Source organism: Callorhinus ursinus, unplaced genomic scaffold (genome assembly GCF_003265705.2).
Source record: "Callorhinus ursinus isolate GAN/ISIS: 27379988/994484 unplaced genomic scaffold, GSC_fseal_2.0 scaffold9, whole genome shotgun sequence".
Taxonomy (NCBI): Eukaryota; Metazoa; Chordata; class Mammalia; order Carnivora; family Otariidae; genus Callorhinus; species Callorhinus ursinus.
Window position 1 is genome coordinate 29,325,438 of NW_027397071.1, and position 24,682 is coordinate 29,350,119.

At 35.2% G+C, this 24,682-nt stretch overlaps 1 pseudogene; it reads right to left on the reverse strand.

The window, feature by feature from the left end:
* Positions 1–296: 296 nt before the first annotated feature.
* Positions 297–21,854, reverse strand: LOC112824276 (calcium-activated chloride channel regulator 1-like; annotated as a pseudogene).
* Positions 21,855–24,682: the final 2,828 nt, after the last annotated feature.

Sequence of the window (24,682 nt, forward strand, 5' to 3'; positions counted from 1 at the left end):
ACAAATACGCATTTTCTTTTTTCATTGAGTTAATAAATGGATTTTTAAAGATAGGAAATAGTATATGCATTTTGATTTACATTTTAGCAACTAATTTAGCAACTAATTAGTTTATTAATTAGTATTAACGCAACTAATTAGTTTATTAATTAGTATTAATGAACTCTAGTTAGGAAATTTACAACTTTGTACATTTACAAAGAATTTTGTTATAGACAAGTATAGCAAGTTAAATTTTAAATAAATGTTAATTAAGTAAGTATATATTGAATATTATTTCTAATACACTTCCTAGTTTAAAATATAGATAAAATCACAGCTAATCCCAAAATTGCCAAACTGGTTGTAAAAATGTTGGTACCCAGAGCAGAGACACTGGATTCCTGCGGAGGAATAAACTTGGTTGCTTGTGCAATGTTAGAAACCTCTGAGGTGAAATTAGCTTCATGGATGGCTTGAATTGCAATATAGAATTTGGTGCCATTTTCTGTTTTAAAAGGTTCTGGTTTAAATTCAAAATTTTCTATTGAGCCAGCCTCCTTAGGTATCAGACTAGTAGTGTTCACTAAAGCAGCATTGTCAAAATCTTCTCGGAGATCCAGGAAACACTTATTCTTATAATGTAGCTGTTGGCTGAAAAACAATAGATACTTCATGTATATTAAAGTCACTAGGATGCCTTATTACCACCATATTTTCTTACACTTAGGGGCCCATCAGAAATGTACACTAGGATTTGGACATGGAAATCATAGATGTAGGTTTTATATGGTTATTCCATCTTCATTCTTTTAGGAACAAATATGTGAGCGGTTTTTAATCTAGTTATCTAACCAAAAAATTAATTCAAAATCTTATAGTACTAAAGAATGAAATCTTTGACTCCCTGTATGTGCCTCCCTCTCCCTATTTATGCAAATTGTACTTATTCTTCAAGGCCCAACAGGAAGTCCCACATCTTCATGAAGACTTGTTTACATATTTTATCCACCCTGATGTCTCTCTGCCACGAACTCCTATTGCATGGAATGGAGTTTTCTAGATTATTTTATGGAGGTTCAATTTATCTTTCCAGTTAGATCATATTCTTTGTCTTAGGATGAATGGTATGTCTTATATTCCTTTTGTATCAACTAGAGTATCTGGCACTGTGTTGGGTTTGTATTTGACCTCTTTACTTATTGACCAGCAATATAGGTATTAAGTTGATGCCCCAACTGATAGAATTATAGAATTATAAAATATTAGAATATAGAATTATATATATTTGTTTAATACTTTAATACTAGGTCACCTAGTAATTCTTATATTTAACAGGTATGGAAATTGGGTCCCTGAGAATTTAAGAACTTCATTGGATATTATATAGATATTCATTATTCTTTGAGATACTGCTACTACCTTCTTTTGCAATGCTTGATGGTAACATTTGATAGCAACTACAACCTCTTCTTACTTGACACAAGGAAAGAGATTAAATTCCACCTAATTTTAGGCATTTATGGTTAAACATAGTAAAGTTGTTCTCTCCCAGGGTCCAGATATAATGCAATCTTTCTTCTTCTTTTGGTTCCTACAATCAGCATGAGGGCATTTATTATAAACCCAATCTTGAACTAAAGGTACCATCTTGACTGAATTGAATTCAGAATTAAACATTTGGTCAGGTAATTTTATCTGTGGCTTTTTCAGTGGAGGGTTTTTTTTTTCTGCTATATCTTTATGGATCATAGCATGAAAAAATAATGTATTTCAAAAGTTGTCATGATAAGAGTTTTCAACATTGACGTGCAAAAGAGCTCTTTGTGGGTATTCTGTTTTCTTTGGTTTTAGAATGATTTTTTCCTTATATAATATGATAAAAAGAAATACAGCTTTGAAAAATGCTATATAGGAAATGAAAGATTAAAAAGCATCTTTTCTTTTGAGAGTATAAAGTGAGAGGTTTTTTGTAACCCAGGAGAAAGAATACTGAACATGGGGCTTTTCAGCTCTGACAACCCCTGAGAAATATTATATATAGATACTGTATATTGCTTTCATTTTCCCACCTTTAAGGGAAAATAGCAAGATTGGCTTTATCGCAAAAGAATCTACTAGTCTAGTACAATATTGGAATATGATAGGCATTCAATAAATACTGGTTAAATTCAGTTTAAAGTATAGATAAAAGTGACTCAACTTTCTAGAATGAGGACAATTTATTATAAGGAACTTCAAACGAATGAGATATTTCAGCCTTGAACTTTATTCAGACTCCATGGCCAAATTATTTATAAGTAGTGTTATTTATAAGTAGGACATTAGACAATTCCTAGCAAATGAAAGCCAAAGGGATTTCTTTTATATATTTTAAAACATAATATGAAACTTACCTTTTCCTTTATCAAGGACATTGCCAGGGGCAGTCCATGAAAGTTGAATGTGATCTTCTTTAACCTTAGCCTCAAGGTCTGTGATTTAGCCAGGTGGGAACACATGAGTATGACTACCAGCAGGAGGAGCTCCTGATACAGTAAATGACCTTCCAGAGGTTAGCTGGCTGAAGTCTTCTGACATGTGTATCTTTAGCTTCTGACATGTTGTGTATCTTTGACTTCAGGCCCTGGGTAGGTTCAGTATAATTTTACCTACAAAGAAAGTAATTTTGTGGAACTTTTCATAATGCTATGTCTATTCTTTATCTTGTAATTTCATTTTGCAGCTATTGAAGGGTTAATATTGATTGTAGACGTTGAAAAAGTAACAGCTTTTAGTGAAAAAAAGCTTGTTTTATTGGTGTCATTTTAAAATTGATGAGACATTATGCAATGTTAGAACTATTTTTTTTTTTAAGATTTTATTCATTTATTCATGAGAGACAGAGGGAGAGAGAGAGAGAGAAGCAGAAGGAGAAGCAGGCTCCCAAGGAGCAGGGAGCCCGATGTGGGACTCGATCCCAGGACCCCGGGACCATAACCTGAGCCGAAGGCAGATGCTTAACCATCTGAGCCACCCAGGTGCCCGTTAGAACTATCTCTTAACATACCTGTCTTTATTACTTAACTGTAAATTCTTTGAGGACAAGGATGGTATCTTATTTTATCTTTTTAGCTACAGCATCTAGCACAATGCCTGCCACATAAGAAGGTGCTCAGTAATTTGTTTTTAAGATTTTATTTATTCATTTGACAGAGAGAGAGAGCACACAAGCAGGGGGAGTGTCAGGCAGAGGGAGAGGGAGAAGTAGGCTCCCCGCGGAGCAGGGAGCCGGATGTGGGGCTTGATCCCAGGACCCATGACCTGAGCTGAAGGCAGAGGCTTAATCGACTGAACCACCCAGGCATCCCCAGTAATTTTTTTAAATGTAAATGAAATGAACTGAGGGGAGATGTAAACAAAACATGTTGGAAGCATAGTCCTGTATTGGGTCTTTTAATATAAATATGACTTTGAAATACAGAGATAATTATGTAACTGTATACTTATGTTTTCTATAGTACATAATATTTTCAGTGCTTAACCACTTGTAACTTATCTAAACAGATGACACATTTCTTTTTTTTAAAGATAGATTTATTTATTTATTTATTATTTATTTATTTATTTATTTATTTATTTATTTATTTATTTATTTGTCAGAGAGAGAGCACAAGCAGGAGAGCAGCAGGCAGAGGGGGAAGCAGGCTCCCTGCTCTGCAGGGAGCCCGATGCGGGACTCGATCCCGGGACTCCAGGATCATGACCTGAGCCGAAGGCAGCCGCTTAAACGACTGAGCCACCCAGGCATCCCCAGATGACACATTTCTATCTTAATGTCACTTACCATTTTCAGCATAGCCTGGTATGTACAGAGCTTTGTTCTGTTTTTGTCTTAAACTTAGTCTAGCCATGTTGTTTCTCGCCTAGGCATATACTTTTTTAAAAAATTTTTTATTGTTATGTTAATCACCATACATTACATCATTAGTTCTCGATGTAGTGTTCCATGATTCATTGTTTGTGCATAACACCCAGTGCTCCACGCAGAACGTGCCCTCCTTAATACCCATCACCAGGCTAACCCATCCCCCCACCCCCCTCCCCTCTAGAACCCTCAGTTTGTTTTTCAGAGTCCATCATCTCTCATGGTTCCTCTCCCCCTCTGACTTACTCCCCTTCATTCTTCCCCTCCTGCTATCTTCTTCTTTTTCTTTTTTCTTAACATATCTTGCATTATTTGTTTCAGAAGTACAGATCTGTGATTCAACAGTCTTGCACAATTCACAGCACTCACCATAGCACATACCCTACCCAATGTCTATCACCCAGCCACCCTATCCCTCCCACCGCCCACCACTCAGCAACACTCAGTTTGTTCCCTGAGATTAAGAATTCCTCATATCAGTGAGGTCATATGATACATGTCTTTCTCTGATTGACTTATTTCACTCAGCATAACACCCTCCAGTTCCATCCACGTCGTTGCAAATGGCAAGATCTCATTCCTTTTGATGGCTGCATAATATTCCATTGTGTATATGTACCACATCTTCTTTATCCATTCATCTGTCGATGGGCATCTTGGCTCTTTCCACAGTTTGGCTATTGTGGACATTGCTGCTATAAACATTGGGGTGCACGTACCCCTTCGGATCCCTACATTTGTATTGGGCATATACTTTTAAACTGTATCTACCATTTCCATGGTATTTTTTTTTTTAAAGATTTTATTTATTTATTAGAGACAGAGATAGCGAGAGAGAGCATGAGCAGGGGGAGAGGCAGAGGGAGAAGCAGGCCTCCTGCCGAGCAGGGAGCCTGATGTGGGGCTCGATCCCAGGACCCCAGGATCATGACCTGAGCTGAAGGCAGACGCTTAACCAACTGAGTCACTCAGGCGCCCCTTTCCATGGTATTCTGTAAAATATCTTGAGTAGACACCATCATTCTTCACAGTATCAGCACCTGCATATTATAATATAATAATTAGTCATTCAAGAGTAACAATGACAGTCCTAAGCACTGTTCATGAGCACTAGTGTTGGCAATCATTTTGGGAGTGAGTATAGCACAGTGGTTTAAGTACATGAACCCCGGAATCAGACTGCTTGGGTTCAGAGCCTGGCCTGGCTACTTGCTAACCTTTGACCTTGGAAAAGTAATTCATGGTAAATATTCAAATAATATTAGCTATTATTATTTCATATAGGAATCCTAACAAAATAAAGAAAATATAATTAAATTGGCAGAAACATATACAAAACACTGACACTAATGAAAATAGAGAAAATTATACTCAATTTCCATGAAGAAATTAAAATTGTTCATAAAATTTAAAGGTAAATGTGCTCATATCTATGTGTAGTCAAGATAGAAGAGTAAAAAATATTAAAACCATAAAAATCAAATTTGATTTACTTAAAAGTTGATTCATTCACATACGTAGGAAATATTGATTTCTAAGTTATGTGACTGTAGTAGGATTTTAGGTTCAGTGGAAGTTGATGCAGATTCTTATTACCTGCACCATTGTCCCAGATCTCCATTATTATTTGATGTCCATTCTTCGGTTTCTATAGTGGCTGTTATGTTGATTCCCAGAACAGGCAAAAACCCTTGACTGACTTGTGTGTAAACAATCATTGGGCTAGGGTAATGTGTTGTACTTTGGCTCATGTGAGCAGTTGCAATTACTGGGAGTGTGGTAGGACTTTTGCTCAAGTAGTCATTGTCACCGTTAGCATCTGAGAATTGGCATGTTTATTTAGAAGGCAAAGTGTCTGTCTGAAAATCCGACATATCTATTTGAGAGTTTTTGTAATACTTTCCTATTCTTGTTTGGAATACAAAATTATTTAGAAATTTAAGCAGAGTAACAGTAATGATTTTTAATATTCAATTTTACAAGCTAGTAAACAATATGGATACAAATCTCTATTCTACTTGGATTTTTTAAAAAAATTTATTTATTTTGAGAGAGAATGAGAGTGAGAAAGGGGGTGGGGTCGGGTGGTGGTGCGGGGAGGGGCAGAGGGAAGGGCAGAGGGAGAGAGAGTCTTTTTTTTTATTATTCACACAAATTTATCCCCCAACTTATTGTTTTTAATTCTGTTGTAGTCAATTCCATCAAGACTCAGGAGGGTTTTGTGTTTTTTCCCCCCAATTCTTCCAAATTTTCTAAAAGCACGTAGTGAGTCAGTGACATGGAATCCTGCGGACTAAGCCAGGTTTTGCGAGCACACTATAAAGGCCCGTACACGAGTTGTGTCTTTCCACAAGTTGTGTCTAAACATGGTTGTGTTTATTCAATCATAAAGCAAGGTTAACATGATTGTAAAGCAGGTTCAGGATTCCAAACTCAATGACATTCCACTATGCGTTTAACAGGGCTTCATACAGGTCACACAAGACGTGATATAATACAAAGTCTCACAACAAACAAGATACCATAAAGGTAAGTTAAGGAACCATAAGCAAAGTCAGTCCCTGGGCACCACTGAGAGGACTCGGTCTGGTCTGGGTCAGCCCTCCATGCTCACTGCTTATTATGTTCAGGCCATGGAGGAGCTCTGTTCTGTTCAGAGAGCAAGCAGGCAGAGCCCTCACGGGCAGCTGCCGAGTCGTAAACAGACGACGCTGAGCACAGAGCCTGACACAGGGCTCAATCTCAGGATCCCGAAATCAAGACCTGAGCTGAAACCAAGACACCACTCAGGCACCTCTTGGCTTCTTTTTTGTGACAGAGGATCTGTTGCTGCTTTAATATTGACAGTGTAGTAGATGTTATCTTCATTTTTTTCCCTTGAAGTTGATTGACAAATCATGGAGAAAATAAAAGAATATTCTTACCTCTGCAATACCTGGTATTCGAAGACAGGCAGACCGAATATTTAGTTCATCTATTTTGAAATCTGAGGGTTCATATTTTGTTCCTTTTGGATCTTGGAGAAGAATTTCTGGCTTTTGTATTGTCCATGTGACAAAAAAGAAAGTGTCATTTCCAATTGTACTATCCACAGGTACTGTACCATTTATCCCATTTATCCATTCTCTTCCTGTAATACTCAAGGCTTTACTTTCTGTTACATAAATAAAACAAAGAACAGAGAGAACCATTTTGTAATTATAATTAATAAGATTTCAAAGCTTTGTCAGTTCAGAGTAATTCTAAATTTATGTCTAAGATTTCAGTGAAATAAGATTTTGAAGAATTTAGCAAATAAAAACATTTATTTATTTATTTATTTTTAATTTTTATTTTTTTAAGATTTTATTTATTTATTTGAGAGACAGTGAGAGAGAGAGAGAGAGAGAGAGAGAGAGAGCACATGAGAGGGGGGAGGCAGAGGGAGAAGCAGACTCCCTGCTGAGCAGGGAGCCCGATGCGGGACTCGGTCCTGGGACTCCAGGATCATGATCTGAGCTGAAGGCAGTCGCTTAACCAACTGAGCCACCCAGGTGCCCCAAATAAAAACATTTATAATTATAAATAATAAATCAGAAGGAAAGATGGCTACAAGTGTCGCAGAAAAGCAAATTCAGGAAGAATGTTTTTCAGTGAGAAATATTTTCAGACAAAAGAGTTATTTATTAGAGAAAGAAATGACTAGGGTAATGGAAATTTATTACAAATGTGAAAAGGCAAACACTTTTTCTGAGATTCCAACCTGAATACCCTGCTGAGTGTTGCTGCCACTTCTAGATGAAATTCTACTGAAAGCATCAATAAGGCCATTTATGTCTTTATTGGCATAAAAATGATGTCCTCCTAAAATAGAATTGTATTTATAATACTAATTTTAATTGGGAAAATCTACTTGTTCTCGTGCTCTTAACAATATAAATTTGAAGAAAACTTAAAGAACTGGACAAATATCATTGTTTTTATATCAATCATTAGATGTAAGGTCCTGCCATATTAGTAAAGTTGATCTAATCACTAAATACTGTTATAAGAATGAAATTTAAGACAATTTTTTGAACCAGCTGCTTATTTTTAGTTGTGTCTAAGGTATATCAAAACAATTTAGAGAATACCAGTTTAGAATTAAGTAAAAATTAAGTGAGAAAATAAATAGTATAGGAGTTAACAAAGAAATTATACAGGAATAAGGAATGGAAAAGGATGGGTACACCTGGGTGGCTCAGTCAGTTAGGCGTCTGACTCTTGATTTTGGCTCAGGTCATGATCTCAGTGTCGTGAGATCCAGCTGCTCCATGGGCTCTGCGCTGGGCATGGAGCCTGCTTACGATTCTCTCTCTCCCTTTCTCTCTACCCCCACTGCCTTGTACTCACATGCACACACGTGCTCTCTTTCTCTTTCTCAAAAAAAAAAAAAAAAAAAAAGGCAATGGAAAAGGATGGATTGCTGGGGGCCAGAACTGGTAATCAGGACTTTAACTACAGCCTTGGGCAAATCATTTGTACTCTGTAGGTTTCCATTTCTTCTTCTATGAATTAGGGCTATCTGAATCTTGACTGTAGGATTGAACAGGATAAATATGAAAAACAATTTTGAAATTACAATTGAGGAAGTCATTAGTAGCCATGGAGAAAGAAATTTCAATTGGTGGTATTGGTAGAAAGTGGTGAGAAATGAATGAAGACAGAATATTGACTAATATTAGAAGAAGCTGGTATAGGTAGAAATGCAAAGAGGTGGGGTCGGGGAAGAGGGAAGATTAATTTGAAGGACAAGGACAAGGAAGGGACAAAGATTAAATTTTAGGATAGGAACTTTATGAGCAGTGTTGTAGTTTAAGGGGAAAGAGCCCTGGGAATGGGAGAGACTGAAAATATATTTTCTATTCAAACTATAGTCCAAAGGTTTGCCTGTCATATTTGACAGGGGCTCCAGTTTTTTGGAAGTAAAACGTCCCAGAGCAATGGTGTGGATGATTGCAGCACTTTGCTTTACCTCCTCAAAGCATGAGCTTATGTGATCATCTTCCCCATCTGTTAGTAATATGATTTCAGAACCAGAAGTACTCTGGTTACTGTGGATAATTGCCTGGTAGTGAAAAATCAGAATATCATGTCTCAATAAATTTAAAATAAGAATAAACCTACTCTTTAGTCTTGGAGAAGTCTTTAGGCCTAGGCATGAGAGCAAGCAAAAGGAATCTGCATTGTCATTCCAGGCTGAGTTGGCATAGAAATGAGTGTAATGTACAATGCTCTTGTGGGTTTTCAAAGACAGAGTGTGAGCAGTGCTTCTAATCTTTTCAGATATATTCAAGCTACCCAAGAGAGGAGAATAAAACACTTAGAACAGTGCCTAGCAAATAGTAAGTACTAAGTGAATGTTAGTTGTTATTATTCCAGGAGATGCTTGAGGTAGAGGCAAATGACCCAGGCAGTTTTGGCAGCATACTAGACAACATTTGCAAAGTCATGACTAAAGGCAGCTATGCAAAGTTAAATTATGTGCCTTTTTATGTATTTTAGTTGATCATTGAAGAATCTGAGGATTTCCTGGAAAAAACATTGAAATAAGGAATAGGATGTTCATAAATTTATTAAGTATTATAATTTTTTTGGTCTTTTCCTGACTTCTATCAAGAGTACTGGCTAAAAATCTTTAGTCAGACAAATTGAGAGTAAATTCTACCTCTGCTATTTGCTAAATAGAATATCTAGCGTTTAGTTCCTCACCGCCACCATATATAAGTTCTGTAAATAGCGCAGTGTAGTGATTAGCTTTTTAGATTTTGGAATAAGAAAGACCAGGTTTTGAATCCTACCTATATTTGCTAGCTACTAACTATATGATCTTAAGAATGATATTTAATTACTCTGAACCTTAGTTTCCTTATGTGCAAAATGGGCGTAATAATACCTTACTAAAAAAGTGTTGGTAAGGATAAATAAGATCAAACATATATTTAACACAGGCAATAATGTAGTATATGCTCAATAAATTTTAGTTGTTATGATGATTATGTAAGTAAAATACTATATATTGCTATGGTTTCATTTTAAAAGTAATTAAGAGGTATTTATAACTTTGAATGTGACTTAACATAATCTGTTCAGCAATAAACTTTGTGGTCAAAATATCCATAGATTTATATCAAAATATATTAAGAAAAACATACAAACCAATATGTTCAAACATCAAGACACATTCCCAAGATATAATACTATCATATTTTAGAAGTGAATAGACATATATAAGAATTATGTTTATTATAATAATAGCAGTCCTTTCTTGAGCACTTATCTTACATAATTCTCATAATTAAATGCGATAGGTACTGTTGTTTTCCACATTCCCTTAGTTGAGTAAACTGAGACTTTCTGAGTTAACTTACCTAAGGTCATTTAGCTAATAAATAATAGAGCCAGATCCCAGGTTTGCCTGAGATCCCAGGTTTGGCTGCGACATACATCCTCCAGGCCTGTGTGCCTCCTTGAACCAATATACTTTGTAAAAAATAGACTCCACAAGAAAGCTAAGAGATAGCATTAATTAGTGGCCTGGAAAAGTGTAATAATCTCTACTTTTTTTTAGCTGAAGCAATGGGAGGGTCAGTGAATGAAAGCAGTTTTCTGTTTTTGTGACTTAAAAAATGACAATAAATAGGCTTAAAAAGAGTCTATCTTAGGTTGGAAGAAATTCAAATGCATACCGTAAGGCAGGTTAATATAGTGCTGAAAAGTTGCTCTCAATATTTCATTTCACAATTTTTATTTCATTAAACTTCCACCTGTGTGTCTTGGGTTTGGTACTATCCTGCTTGAGGAACTATCCTTGTGATTTTTAACTGTCAATTTAATTGATGAACTCAGGTTTTCTTTATAGCCTGGCAACAGGGATAGTTTCCCTCTTCCACAGCCCCCTCAACAGCATTATTGTTTACTGATAGTCATTCAGACGGTGGGAGTGGTAAAGAAATGGTGAGCTCCTCAAGAAAATTGCGATGATATGCACGCTGGATTTTTCTTCCCTTGCTTAACCATTCACCAATGCAACTCAGTACCTCAAGAATACATTGGTGGAATAACCACACTCAGAGAGGCTACCCAGCTGTAAGCAACAGACAGTAGGGGAATCTTTTAAAAAATATACCATTTAGATAAGGCACCTATGAACTCATGACCCTTGTTCAAAGATAGTGGGGTAAAAATAAAAGCAATGGTAAATGGCAAATGATATTTAGAAAAGTATTTTTATTTTACCTGGAATCCTGCTCTGAGACCACTGCAAATTGAGGTTCCACCACCAGCTTCTTGAGGCAGGTTTGCAGTGATCTTTTCATAAGCATTATTACCAGTTATTTCTGTTAGGTAGTTTTGGGTTTTGTAGCAAAATGTTCAAATGTGACCATTGCAACCAAGGATCCCTTTTCAATAATTAGAAGCTAGTTCTGCTGCTTGATTCATTCAAAAGAGATAAGATAAAGATATCTGAACAATTCCTGAGTCTCCTCAAATTTGACAGATTGGTGAAAGACAAAATTGTTCATGGGCCAGAGATCTTGATAGTATTGGTTACTGTATTTTAGAGTTTGACCCCTTTATTTTATTAAAAGAAATAATATTAAAGAAAAAATGGAAAAATCAGTCATGTTATACTTAGTAAAGCCTTAAAAATCTGTGCCTTTTTATTTAACAGTTTTATATTCAGGAATTTCTGCTAAGAAAATAATTTAAAAATGCATACAAAAATGTTCATTGCAGCATAATTTTTATAACAAGTTGAAAACTCTAAAATGTCCAATGATAGGAGGCTGACTAAATTATGGTATGTGCATATGATATAATCATTAAAAATTATATCATGAAATCATTTTTTTCCATAGGGAGTGTTTAAGGCATGGTAAGTAAAAAAGTCATATTATAAAATATTATACAAAATATAATCACATTTTTGAGGAGGAAAAACAAATACACAAACAGAAAAAAGACTGGAATGACATACGCTCAATGGTGGAATTATGGATAAATTTTTTTTGCTCAGTTATAGTATTTTCAGTTTGTTAGAACTAAAAGTTAAAGAATAAACATAATCCATCATCCAATCATCTTAATATAACAATTATTTCTATTTTAGTGTATTATCTCTTAGTACTTGTCCATATAGAATCATTGTACTAAAAGTTATTAGAGTAATAAATATATATTTTAGGTAGCTTAATAGAATTAAACCTAAGATTAAATTATATTTCTAGTAGCTTAACTACTTAATTTAAGAGAGCTAACAAATAAATGTCTTACCGAACTCATGCTTCCAGATTTATCAAGTACCAAACAGACTACTTGCTCTTTGGACTTCAGCAATGAAAATGTAGGATGAGGTGGTGGATCTGTTCCTTTCATGGGAGATGCATTCTGAAAACCATCAGAGTCCATAACTATATCCCATGTGCTTCTGCTACTATGCATTTTGTTTTATAGGTTTGGAGTTTCTGTATTATGAGTTTTTGCTGTACAAAATTCAGTTACCTGGAAAAAAATCAATTAGAAGACACTATTACAATAATTGGTAAGCGTTACATTCCTTTCCAAATATGCAGCTGGCTGCCACATCCTCCAGAGATTTTATCTCCTGACAATTAAAAATTATTTCATAATCTAACAATCTCACATCCATTTTGCATACCTCAGTAGAGAGGAAGCAAGGTGAAACCATCACTGGAAAGTTTTTTTGATGATTCTTTTAGGTATAGGGAGATCGTGGCAGTTGGGGGAAGCGTATGGCTGGTACAACTACTTAATTTAACTTCTTAATTTCCCTTCTGGATTCTTGGGCGACTCAAGTTTGAATTAAGTTTAGTAGAAAAGGGATGGGATTTGCAATAATTTCTAGCTGTCCTTTAAAAGTGGGATAAAGAAAATGACCTTCTTTAATTGCCGAAGTGTTTTCTGTATCTTTATAGTTGACCCAAAAAACTTGAGAACAGATATTTTATTTATTTATTTATTTATAAGATTTTATTTATTTGAGAGAGAGAGAGCACAAGTGGGGTGCAGGGGCAGAGGGAGAAGGAGAAGCAGACTTCCCGCTGAGCAGGGAGCAGAGGGCTCAATCCCACAGCAGGCTCGATCATGACCTGAGCCAAAGGCAGACGCTTAACCTACTGAGCCATCCAGGTGCCCGGAGAACAGACATTTTAACAAGCTGGATTATTTTTGGCTCTAGTGAACTCTGACATAAAATAATACTACTGAGAAAGTAATGAAAACGTAGGGAGAAAATGAGGAAATCTGATTGCTGCTCTTTCAGTTGCAAATGGTGAGTTGTAGCCAGCAATTCTGCCAAATGATGTTTCCTTACTGTAGAATCTGTGAAAATTCTCCAAGTTTTTGAAAACTTAGTAACTTGGAAAAATGCTCCCATAAACTAATGCAGCATTCAAGAAGGAATTCATTTTGCAGTAAGCCTCAGCTTATCAGAAATGTATTTTTTAAAGATTTATTTGAGAGAGAGAGAGAGAGAGAACTAGGTGAGGGGCAGAGGGAGAGGGAGAGAGAGAATCCTCAAGCAGACTCCCTGCTGGCCACAGAGATGACCTGGGGCTCAATCCCAGGACTCTGAGATCATGACCTAAACCAAAATCAAGAGTTGGATGCTTAACCGACTGAGCCACCCAGGCACCCTGAGAAATATTTTTATAAGTGGCATTGCATGTTTAAAAATGCCCTCCTAATATAGAGTTTCCAGATGTAAGCTCAAATTTAGAACTAAATTATTAAATTTCAATACCTTTTATTTAAGTTTTAAGATTTTGTTTTCCTTCTAATATGGATGATTTACAATGACTTCAGAACTACTGACATATCCCAGAAAGAGTTCATTGAATGGGGGAAAAATACAGTTTCCCTCAAAGTGGTGATTGATAGTCAAGTCTTGCTTATATGAAATGTCCATCAAATCTGGTCCCCTTCCCCTGCCACTGACACTGCCTTTATTCAGAGACTTCAGGTCTCTGATCTGTCTATTGCTGTAGCCTTCTGGCTAATCTCTCTGCCTCCTGTCATTTCACTCCATTTTCCTCCTCACTGTTAGTACAGTTATCTTCCTGAAAGAAGTAAGCTGATCATATCACCAATCTGAAGCTGTTAAGATAAAATCCAAATACCTTAGCTTTGTAGGTTCCAGTTTGTTCTTTCAATCTTGTTTCCTCCTCCTTGCTTTCACCATCCTCTGCTTATACCACACTGAGTTTTTTCCTGTTCTTAGAGTATGCTAGAAATCTTCACAAGGGTCTTTGCTAACCCAAATGGGAGAAGAGACAGGAAATCTTGGGCAAATTAGAAAAAGGTGACCTGTTCTCAAGTTTTCTTCTTTTTTTTTTTTTTAACTGCTACTTACCTGAAAATTGTTCTAATAAATATTAAAATTTTTAGTGACCATGATGCAGATAATTTGGGCAGTGCTCAACTTGTACAATCATGCATGGCATTCCTGCACTTTTCCCTACTCTTTGCTTTTATAAACTGTTTTTTTTGTTTGTTTGTTTTTACTTAAAATTGCCCTTCCTATTCCTGCTTTGGCAAGTTCATACTCATTCCTTTTCAAATACAATTTTTTTCATCTTTTAGAAACAATTTTCTTTTTTTTTTTTTAAAGATTTTATTTATTTATTTGCCAGAGAGAAAGAGAGAGAGAGTACAAGCAGGGGGAGCGGCAGGCAGAGGGAGAAGCAGGCTCCCTGCTAAGCCAGGAGCCCGATGCAGGGCTTGATCCCAGGACCCGGAGATCACGACCCGAGTCGAATGCAGACGCCCAACCATCCGAGCCACCCAGGCGCCCCTAGAAACAATTTTCTGACCTCCAGGTGGAGATGTTTGCTGTACTTCCCTAGCACTTGGTTTATATCACTTTGTACTTTGTATTCATATATATATTTTCTTATTTCTCTACCTTTCTCACTAAACTGAGTCTGTCAAGAACAGTTATCTTTAATTATTTCTGTATTTCCAGCTCCTAACACTGTGCTGGGCAGGAAGTGGAAATAATGAAGTTGAAGGGAAGGAAATCATGGAATTGAACATTTGGTATTTCAGGTCATATCTCTCTTGGGTAAGCTGATGCCCTGGGTACAGATGCTATGCAATTTATTTAATCTGTGCTATGATAATTAGAAGTTAGTGTTATTTTGGATAAGATGTTCAGTATTTATGTCTGAGACATGGCTTATATAATTAGTTCCATCCATATTTCAGCTATATGATCTTCTTCATTATTATTTGTCTCTCAGGTAGGCAGCGTGAGTTATTTCCTGACAGATGCTTTTGGGATTTATAGCTTGGTACAGACAGTACGTATTCCAATTATCCTCTCGTATCACATGATCTGATACCTACTTGGATGCTGAATTCTGATCCAGATTTAGCAGGTTAAAGTGAACTTTCTTGACTCGTATTTCAACTATTTCTAGAAGGGACCATTTTTAGACTAGAAAATAACTTCTACTTAAATATCTAATTAGGTTCTTTTAAGAGTTTTAGCAAATATTAAGTCTATATTTTGATTCAAGTTCTTCATCATTAATGCCCTGGGCTCTAAAACAATTTTAAATTTTATTGGAAATAATAAGCCTTTACAAACCTCTACTCAAAGAAGCTAGTGATTTGGTATATGGAATATTGCTTCTTTTAAATAAGTTAGTCTTACTATCTAGAGGTAGTATACTTTATTTCGGTTTGTTTTTGATAACTTTCATATTTAAAAATCTTTTTTACATGCTTAGAAACCTTCATTAGGTAATGACAATATGTTTATATTAATTAAGATTGGACTTATCCAGGGAAAGAGACAATTGACTATTATCCAAATATTTTATAAATTTTAAAAACTAAAACTTTAAAGTTTATTTCATTTTTTAAAAAAATATTTATTTGAGAGAGAGAGAGAATTAGAGAGAGAACATGAGAGGGGGGAGGGTCAGAGGGAGAAGCAGACTCCCTGCTGAGCGGGGAGCCCAATGTGGGGCTCGATCCTGGGACTCCAGGATCATGACCTGAGCCGAAAGCAGTCGCTTAACCAGCTGAGCCACCCAGGCGCCCCTAAAGTTTATTTTATACTCACTTTGTGCTAAGCACTGTGGTCATGCTTTGTTCATTCTACCTCTTGTGAACCTAATAACAATAACCTGTGAAGTATTATAACTCCCATTTATGAGACGAGAGAACTAAATCTCAGATTTAGCAGTTTGCTTGTAATGACGCAGTTTGAAAATGACAGACTGGGCTTTGATATCAAGTCTTTCTGATTCCAAGCCACCTGTTCTTATCCACTCAAATTTATATGTTGAAACGAGATATTTCAGGTCAAACATTAGCTTTAAAACTTGAATTATTATGTTATTATTTTATAACTGATCAGACTGGTAATTGTGAACTTTTCCCTTAAGTTTGTTATGTAGAAACAGAGCCATGTATGTTTGCACAGTATCACTTTGCAATAGCTTGATGTACTTTAGTGTAAAGGAACTAGAAAATCTAGAGTGTCAGTACTTTTCCAAAGCTATAGAATGAATTAATTTGGAAAAGTAGTATGACTAACACTTAGAAGAGAGAATTAAAAGTAAGGTTGTGGTTTTAGAACTACACAAATCCACAGAGTCAAATGAGGGAAGGGATGTTGTAAGAAATTATGTGACATCAGTGAAAAGGGTACAGTTCTACTTCTGAAGAAAAGAAACCGGTTTATAGAAAAAGTGGAATAATTTCCAGACGCACCCTGACACAGGCTGGAGAAAATGGTCTTTAGTTAATTGTCTGAGTAATCTTCATTTCTTTTGGTATACATAATTTCATAGTAGAAAATATAGCTTCCCTAATTAATTTTTGCTGAAGTGTTCCTTTGTGAAACTAGAAAAAGAAGGTACTTACAGAATCGAGACTTTGCATAAACATTATGGAGTCCCTTGCAGTCTGGGATTTTTCTGGGATAAATGTACACTTTGCTTCATACAGCCCTGTCTGTGAGTCACGCCTGCATGGCCTTGTTCTACAGCTGCTTCCCTGACATTCCTTGAAAACCACATTAATGCCAGTAATATGAGTTGAACATCTATGATGAAAGAATTAAATTACATTTATATACGAAGACCAGAAATCATGAGAAAAGACTAGTATCTACAATCTTTCCCTTAACGATAATTGCTACAGATCATGGACAAACATTTCATTTTGCCAGAAGTAGTCACAGTGTCCTGCCTCTATTTACAATTGATGTCAGTAAGAACAATCATGCCAGTTTATAGTTATTAACATTCATTGTCCACTAATGTAATCAATAAATTTATTATCCCTGTGACCTTGAACTAAAGATAATTCCTAAGCTATAGGGATGTTGTAAAGATGAAATGAGTTAAAAGATACAGAGGAGTTGCTTCCTAGTGGGGATGAGAGAGTCAACATAATGATAAAAACCCTCTTAAATTTCTATGTATGTGATATAAACACATACACACATATTGCTTATAGTTATAAACATATATACACATATGTGTGTGTACCATACATACAAAACCATGTGTGGTTTTGTGTTTATAGCATTTTGCAATTTACATTTTGAAAACCACTGAGCTAGATTGAAGGACAAAATAAAAAACATTGTATGGAAATGCTTGTGCATTCAAACAAACTGTTCAGTCTTTATGATAAGTAAGATAATTGTCAAGTCCCAGGCAAGGAATGGGGGGGTAGAGTATGGGTAAAAGATTCTAAAGAGTTCCTATTTATCTGTAGGATTTACTTTTATTCTGCATTAATATCAAGTGTCAGGATATTAATCCACTTAGATAAACTTTTTTGTATTGCAAGGATTAAAGGAGATGGTGAGTCATATATTCCAAGAGGGTTAGCTCTGGGGTAAGCCTGAAAATGAAACTTACACTGCCTCAAACAAAGTGCCTGGCACATAGTAGGGTTTCATTAAACGTTATTTTAGATAATTGTTTTTACTAATATATCTCTTTTTATGGCTGGTAAGAAAACTTATTCATTTTCCATTGATTTATCAAAAATTTGTTATTTGATACATTGTTTGTTGTTACTTTACTCTGCGCCAGGCCCAAGTCTAGGAGAATAAAAAAAAAAGTCAGTCTTTGAGGATCTTAAAGTCTAGTGTGGAAAATAAAATTACATAGACCACTACTGCTCCATGTGAGAGAAGGCCCTGTGTATTGCTTTGGGGACATTCTCACATTTAACACCAAATGGAGGGAGAGGAAAAGGACACTTGGGGAACAAACGTTTAAACTGAGTCTGGAAGAATGAACAAGCATTGTTTGGATAAGGGAGGTGATGCAGGTAGGAGTTGCATGAGGTGAGAACCCTATCTGCATGAGACTCCATGCAGCTCAGTAGGGATAAAGCAAACAACATGAAAGACATGGGGAGAGGCATGTTTCTCTCACAACTCTTTTCTCTAATATGTTTTTTATTCCAAAGACTTGTTTCCAATTACATTGATTTCTATTGTTCTTTAATACTCTTTAAATACTCCATATTTAAATATCTCATCTATTTATTAGTAGGACCTGTCTAAATCCACCCAGAATTATATTTATATTTAAGGAATATAATAATAAAATATTTATATTTCAAAAAATCATGTACTCACTTATCCTTATGAAAAATACTTTTTTAAGCTCAAGATAAAATGAAGAATAAAATATATTTAACATGAAGCTCTAGTAGTTTAATTGGTTTCAATGAAACAGATTCACCTTAAAGAGTTATGAATCAATAGACATTGGGGAGGGTATGTGCTATGGTGAGCATTGTGAATTGTGTAAGACTGATGAATCACAGACCTATACCTCTGAAACAAATAATACATTATATGTCAAAAAAAAAAGATAGTAGGAAGGGAAAAATGAAGGGGGGGAAATCGGAGGGGGAGATGAACCATGAGAGACCATGGACTCTGAGAAACAAACTGAGGGTTTTAGAGGGGCGGGGGGGTGGGAGGATGGGTTAGTCCGGTGATGGCTATTAAGGAAGGCACGTATTGAATGGAGCACTGGGTGTTATATGCAAACAATGAATCATGGAACACTACATCAAAAACTGATGATGTAATGAATGGTGACTAAGAAAAAAAGACTTATGAATCAAATGGAATAAAGGAAAATAAATAAATAAAATGAAATAAAGGATATGATAGGAACTTGAACTCTAGTTCTCAGATATCTTAAGGTTTAGGCTACAGCTTTTTCCTTTTTCCTCTGACAATAACATATTTTAGTACAGTCCCCATGAATACCGAAATGAATCCCAATTCCTGATTGATCTTGATTCCAAGGTAGAATCCCCAGAAATATTTGGACATATACATAGTGGGGCAGGTTGGATATTGCAATTAACTGTATGAGCATTCAACCACTGAGATAATTTTTTTTTTGCCTAGTATAGAAAATTTAAAAATAATAAGTGAAACGTTTTGAAAACAAATTTGTTCAATAAATGATACCTTGTTGCTTCAATAGTGTTCTGTCTGGAAATATAGAATGGCCAGTCCACATTATACTCATCAAACATTCCCCATCGGAGGTGGGCCCACTCATGGACAAACACTCTGCCTATGAGAGAATATTGCCACTTATAATTTTATATTTACAATATTTTAATACAGTGTCCATGTATTTTATGTTTCCCTGCCCCAGATCCTTAGCTTAACTGAGTCAAAGAACTTTAGAAATTGATACCTTTCGTTAGGTCAAAAATGCTGAAATGGGTTAGTATTTATTACTTATTTTTTCAATTTGTTCTTATTTTTTATTAAACACACACAAAGAAATATAATTTTGTTGAAATAACTACTATATTTCTAGATAAAGATGTTAATCAGTACTCATTTCTCTTTTTAAAAATTCATTAAAAATACCATTAATCACAGTGTCATATTTGTTTGCAATGGAAAAAAAATGGAAGTATAAAATAGATATCCCTACCTCGGGACCAATAGATAGGCAAATTATTAGTCAAAAAGAAGTTTGGAGTAAAACGTATATATTGTCCTTTTTCCCCAATTGTCCATATTGAAGTGTATAGGGATCATCTCCATATTTTAGGTAAGGATTGGCAACTATGACATCCGCCTAAAAAGCAGAAGAATAAACAAAAACATCACAAGAGTGATAGAAACAAGGATTTCTTTTATCTAAATTAAGACAAGTAATATTACTAAATTAATTACTAAAGCAGTGGCTAGGAATTGCTAAAAAATGAGTATTAATTTTTAGGAAGCACAGGAAAAAAGTGTAGGTGCTAGATAAAATACCCTACCTGGTCATATGATTCTTGTTTTGGCATCAAGTACTCAGATTTTGACTTCCAGGTCATTGGAATTAAAATGCTTACATTCCTGGGCACCTGGGTGGCTCAGTCATTAAGCGTCTGCCTTCGGCTCAGGACATGATCCTAGGGTCCTGGGATCGAGCCCCTCATCAGGCTCCCTGCTTGGCGGGAAGCCTGCTTCTCCCTCTCCCACTCCCCCTGCTTGTGTTCCTTCTCTCACTGTGTCTCTCTCTCTCAAATAAGTAAATAAAATCTTAAAAAAAAAAAAAGCTTGTATTCCTGAAATAAACTCTTCGTTTGGTGGCATGAAATAGGTAAGTTGAAGCTTCAGTTACCATTTCCTGACAAAATATGGTAACAATTTCATAATGAAATGATCATGAAAGTGTATATACAAACAAAAAAAGCAAATCTAAGCTCCCTTTCCCCAAATATTTTGGCAAAGCCTAACTGAAAAATAAGTTGAATTTTACTCTCTCTTTAGTCTGTAAACTTTTCATTTTCACATGCCCAGAAATCAACTCTATTTTTTACCTATCCAGACCCGCATTCAGTCTTATGGATTGGAGAGGGGAATGAGTTCTGGGTGAGATATAAAGGTGATTAAGACTGGGAGCTGGTTGGCAAGTTGCTTATTTAATTAAACAGAGGTGTTGGTAATTGGGTTGAGAGTTTAAAGTTCTGTAGATTTTATACTTTTTAATTAAAAAAAACCACTTTGCTAGATTTGAGTTACTTTTTCATATGGAGTGTATTCATAAAAGGCAAAGTTTTACCAAGCAGTAAGGAAAATAAAAATATATAGGTCTCATTGGCTTCACATTCCAGTTTTACCAGTTATTTTAAGACTATACAAATCATTAGCTTCTCTCATTTATGCAACATGGGTAATAATTTACCTCATAGGGATATTGAGAGGATCAAAGAAGATAGTATATATTAAAATGCTATGTATAAAGTGTTTTTATTATACTGACTAACCCAAATAAAATTAAGAAGTAAATCAACTTCAAAAATATGCAGTATTTTCTTTGAAATCAAATACATCAGAGTTTGCTAATTTTTCAGGGTTGAACAAGTATGAACAACTGAAAAAATGTATAATGAAGATCTAGGGCTTAGGTTAGCTATTTAAACATTATAAAAATAACTTTACAAAAGTAAAATTTTAAAAGAATTCTCCAGTAGGTCTAAGGTCTTTCTGTTAGCTTAGTAAGTTGAAGAAGTACTGTAGTTTGGCCTTTTAATAATTTATTAGGGGAATGACTAATACTATTAATATATGAGAAATCATAGTTAAACTAAGCAGATGTTAATCTTGACAATTTAGATACATATTACATAAATGATAAATATTGTCAAAGCAGTTTTGGAAAGTTGTAACTCTGTGAGAGCATATGTATGTGCTTTGGCAACATGGATGGAAAATACTTATTGGAATAAAAATAAGTGTGTAATAAAATTTTCTCTCTTACCTTTATGTTTTGAATGAGTTTTTCATCTTCTTGTACCCTAGGGTTAATTGCAATGACAATGCTATCATATCTATTGTTATTCAAATTTACCATTGAGCTTTTCACTCCAGCAAGAGATGTGGAGCTAGGAACAGAATAACATACAGATTGAGCACCATTACTGTACATTACAATAAACCTGTGGAAATGCAAGGAGAGTATTTATGTATCTCCTTTTTTTTTTTTAAAGATTTTATTTATTTATTTGAGAGAGAGAGAGAATGAGAGAGAAAGCACATGAGAGGGGGGAGGGTCAGAGGGAGAAGCAGACTCCCTGCCGAGCAGGGAGCCCGATGCGGGACTCCATCCAGGCACTCCAGGATCATGACCTGAGCCGAAGGCAGTTGCTTAACCAACTGAGCCACCCAGGCGCCCTATTTATGTATCTCCTTAACTCAGGAATTTGAATCTAGATCAAAATATTTGCATAAATATAACATTATGAATTACTAAAATATTTTGATGAACTTCCTTATCTCACCTCATTATCCTAAAGATTTAAGTTGTTAAATAGCAATAGGGATTATGCTGAACATATTTATCATACTTTCTAAGACAGTTGAGGTCTTAAGTACTCATTGAGTTGAATAATTCTTTAGATTGTATAGTTGTCATCCTCATCATGGTGGTTAGTCATGGTCATCATCATCATCATCAAGAGATTGTCCAGTCCTGGGATCTTTTCATAGAAAAGTACTTTATGGAAGGATGAGGAACTGAAATAAAAAGCACCAAGAAAGAGCAGTTGAAAAAGGTGTGTTTAAAAAACAAAACAAAACATAAAACAAATGAAGGAACTGGAGTGGGAGTGGCAGTGAATTAGAGTCAAAGACTTCCTTTAGGTGGGAGTGATATAAGTACAATGGTCAGGGTCAACTATGGATCAAGAAGAAAATGGGTTTTTTGATTACCTTCTGTGATAACTACTTGTGTATTTCAGTTTTCAAATAGCATTGAATGCTGTAAGTCTTATATAACTTGAAAACTTAATATGCTTTTAAAACATTTTTAAAAAATTTTTATATTTTTATTTACTTAAGAGAGAGAGCATGAGTGGGGGGGGCAGATAGGCAGAGTAAGAAGCAGACTCTCTGATGAGCAGGGAGCCTGACATAGAGCCCGATCCCAGGACCCTGAGATCATGACCTGAGCTGAAGGCAGATGCTTAACTGACTGAGCCACCCAGGGAAAACTTAATATGCTTAATTGAGATTTCTTTTTTGGACTGAACACATATCTGCCAATGTCCCTTAGCTTAAAATAGTTGTACACATAGCATTGTGAGCTGGCTTTGGAGTCAGATGAATCTAAAGCTGACCCTTGCCTTGGTCACTAACAGCCACATGATTCTTAATAAGAGGTGTATGGCTCTTTGGGAAGCACTTCATACAAGACTCCTGGCACCTAATGAGCACTCACTAAATATTATCCATTATTATTAAACATTACATATTATTTTATGAATACAAAGCTTGTTATAAATTTTTTCCAATTATATTCTATATTTTCACTGGCTTCTTTTGTAAAACTTTAAATATAGTCTTCCAGCGTTTAACTGGGGAATAGTGTCTCTGAGCCTATCCCAAAAAGACTAGAAAAGGAATTGTCAGAAGTGAAACTCTTAGCTTGTTGTAATGTTTTTTGACTCTCTCCATCTATTGATAATATTCTTTACTTTTAGTCCAGTTTAGATGTGTTCTCACCCCTAAAATCTCAAATTATCCACATTAAAAATAATCTTTCTTTTGTACTCATTTGAATCACTTATTACATATAAACAGTATTGCATTTGTTTTTATTAATATACATAGTGTACCTCCCCTACCTCCCACTATATATGTAAATTCCTTGGAGGAAAGAGATTTATTTATTTAGTTAGTTTAACCTTTCTTCCTCTGAAGTCTCTAGACTGTAAAATGCAGACAATAATAGCTATCTGGAGGGAATGTTTGGAGGTAAAATGAAATAATGTGTGTGAAAGCACTTAGGTGTACAAGTGCCTAGTATAAAGTAGGCCCTCAATTAATATTCATTGATTTTCATTATCCCTTTTAATTTATATGAAAAAAATACATACATGAGTGCTTCTATGTGCCAGGTTTAGTGCTCTGCTCTTTAAAGACTACAGAAATGAGTAAAACACAAGCACGATGTCCAGAAAACTTGCAGACTCATTAGCATGAATTAGATTAGAATAAAAAAGACTGAATTACAAGGTAGAAAAGTTCTATAAGAGGGATACAAATACAGTGTTAGGGAGCCAAAAGTTGGGGAATAGATTTTATATGATGAAGGGAAATCAGAAAAGGCTTTAGGAACATATTATTCTTCAGGAAACTAAGGCATGGAGTTTATTGTTTGCTCTAGATCACACTTTCAGGGAGGAGCAAATTTGGAATTTGAACTCAGGTCATCCAGTTTCAGAATCTATGTTTTTAAAGTATATATGACTTTTATTACTTCTCAAAAGGGTAAGTCAGTGAGTATCAACCTTGAAAATTATTGTGAAAGTAGTTTTTTTGTTTCTATTATACACTAGTAGTTGACAGTAGAAGATTCAAGAGAATGTGAATTGCTATGATTAATTTGTATGAATCAATAGATTTTTTTTATCTTGTTTCAATTTCAGATTAAATAATGGAATTTTCTTTTGGCTGTTATGAAAACTTAGAGTTACTAATTCAGAGACTTATGAACTATCTCAGCCCATATAACCAACCATTCATGCTCCAGTTCATTCTTAGATGTCACAGTTAATCCCTATAGAAATTATGCTGGAATTAACCAACTGTTACACAAATTTGAAGTTGAAGAATACAGTCAATTCACAGCTTAAATTCTATGTAGATACTCCCTCAGAATTTTCTTTTTTAGCTTCTTTTTCTTTGCTTCTTCTTTCATATCATCACTTTTAGAACATCATTCTATGTGCTACTGATATTCATGC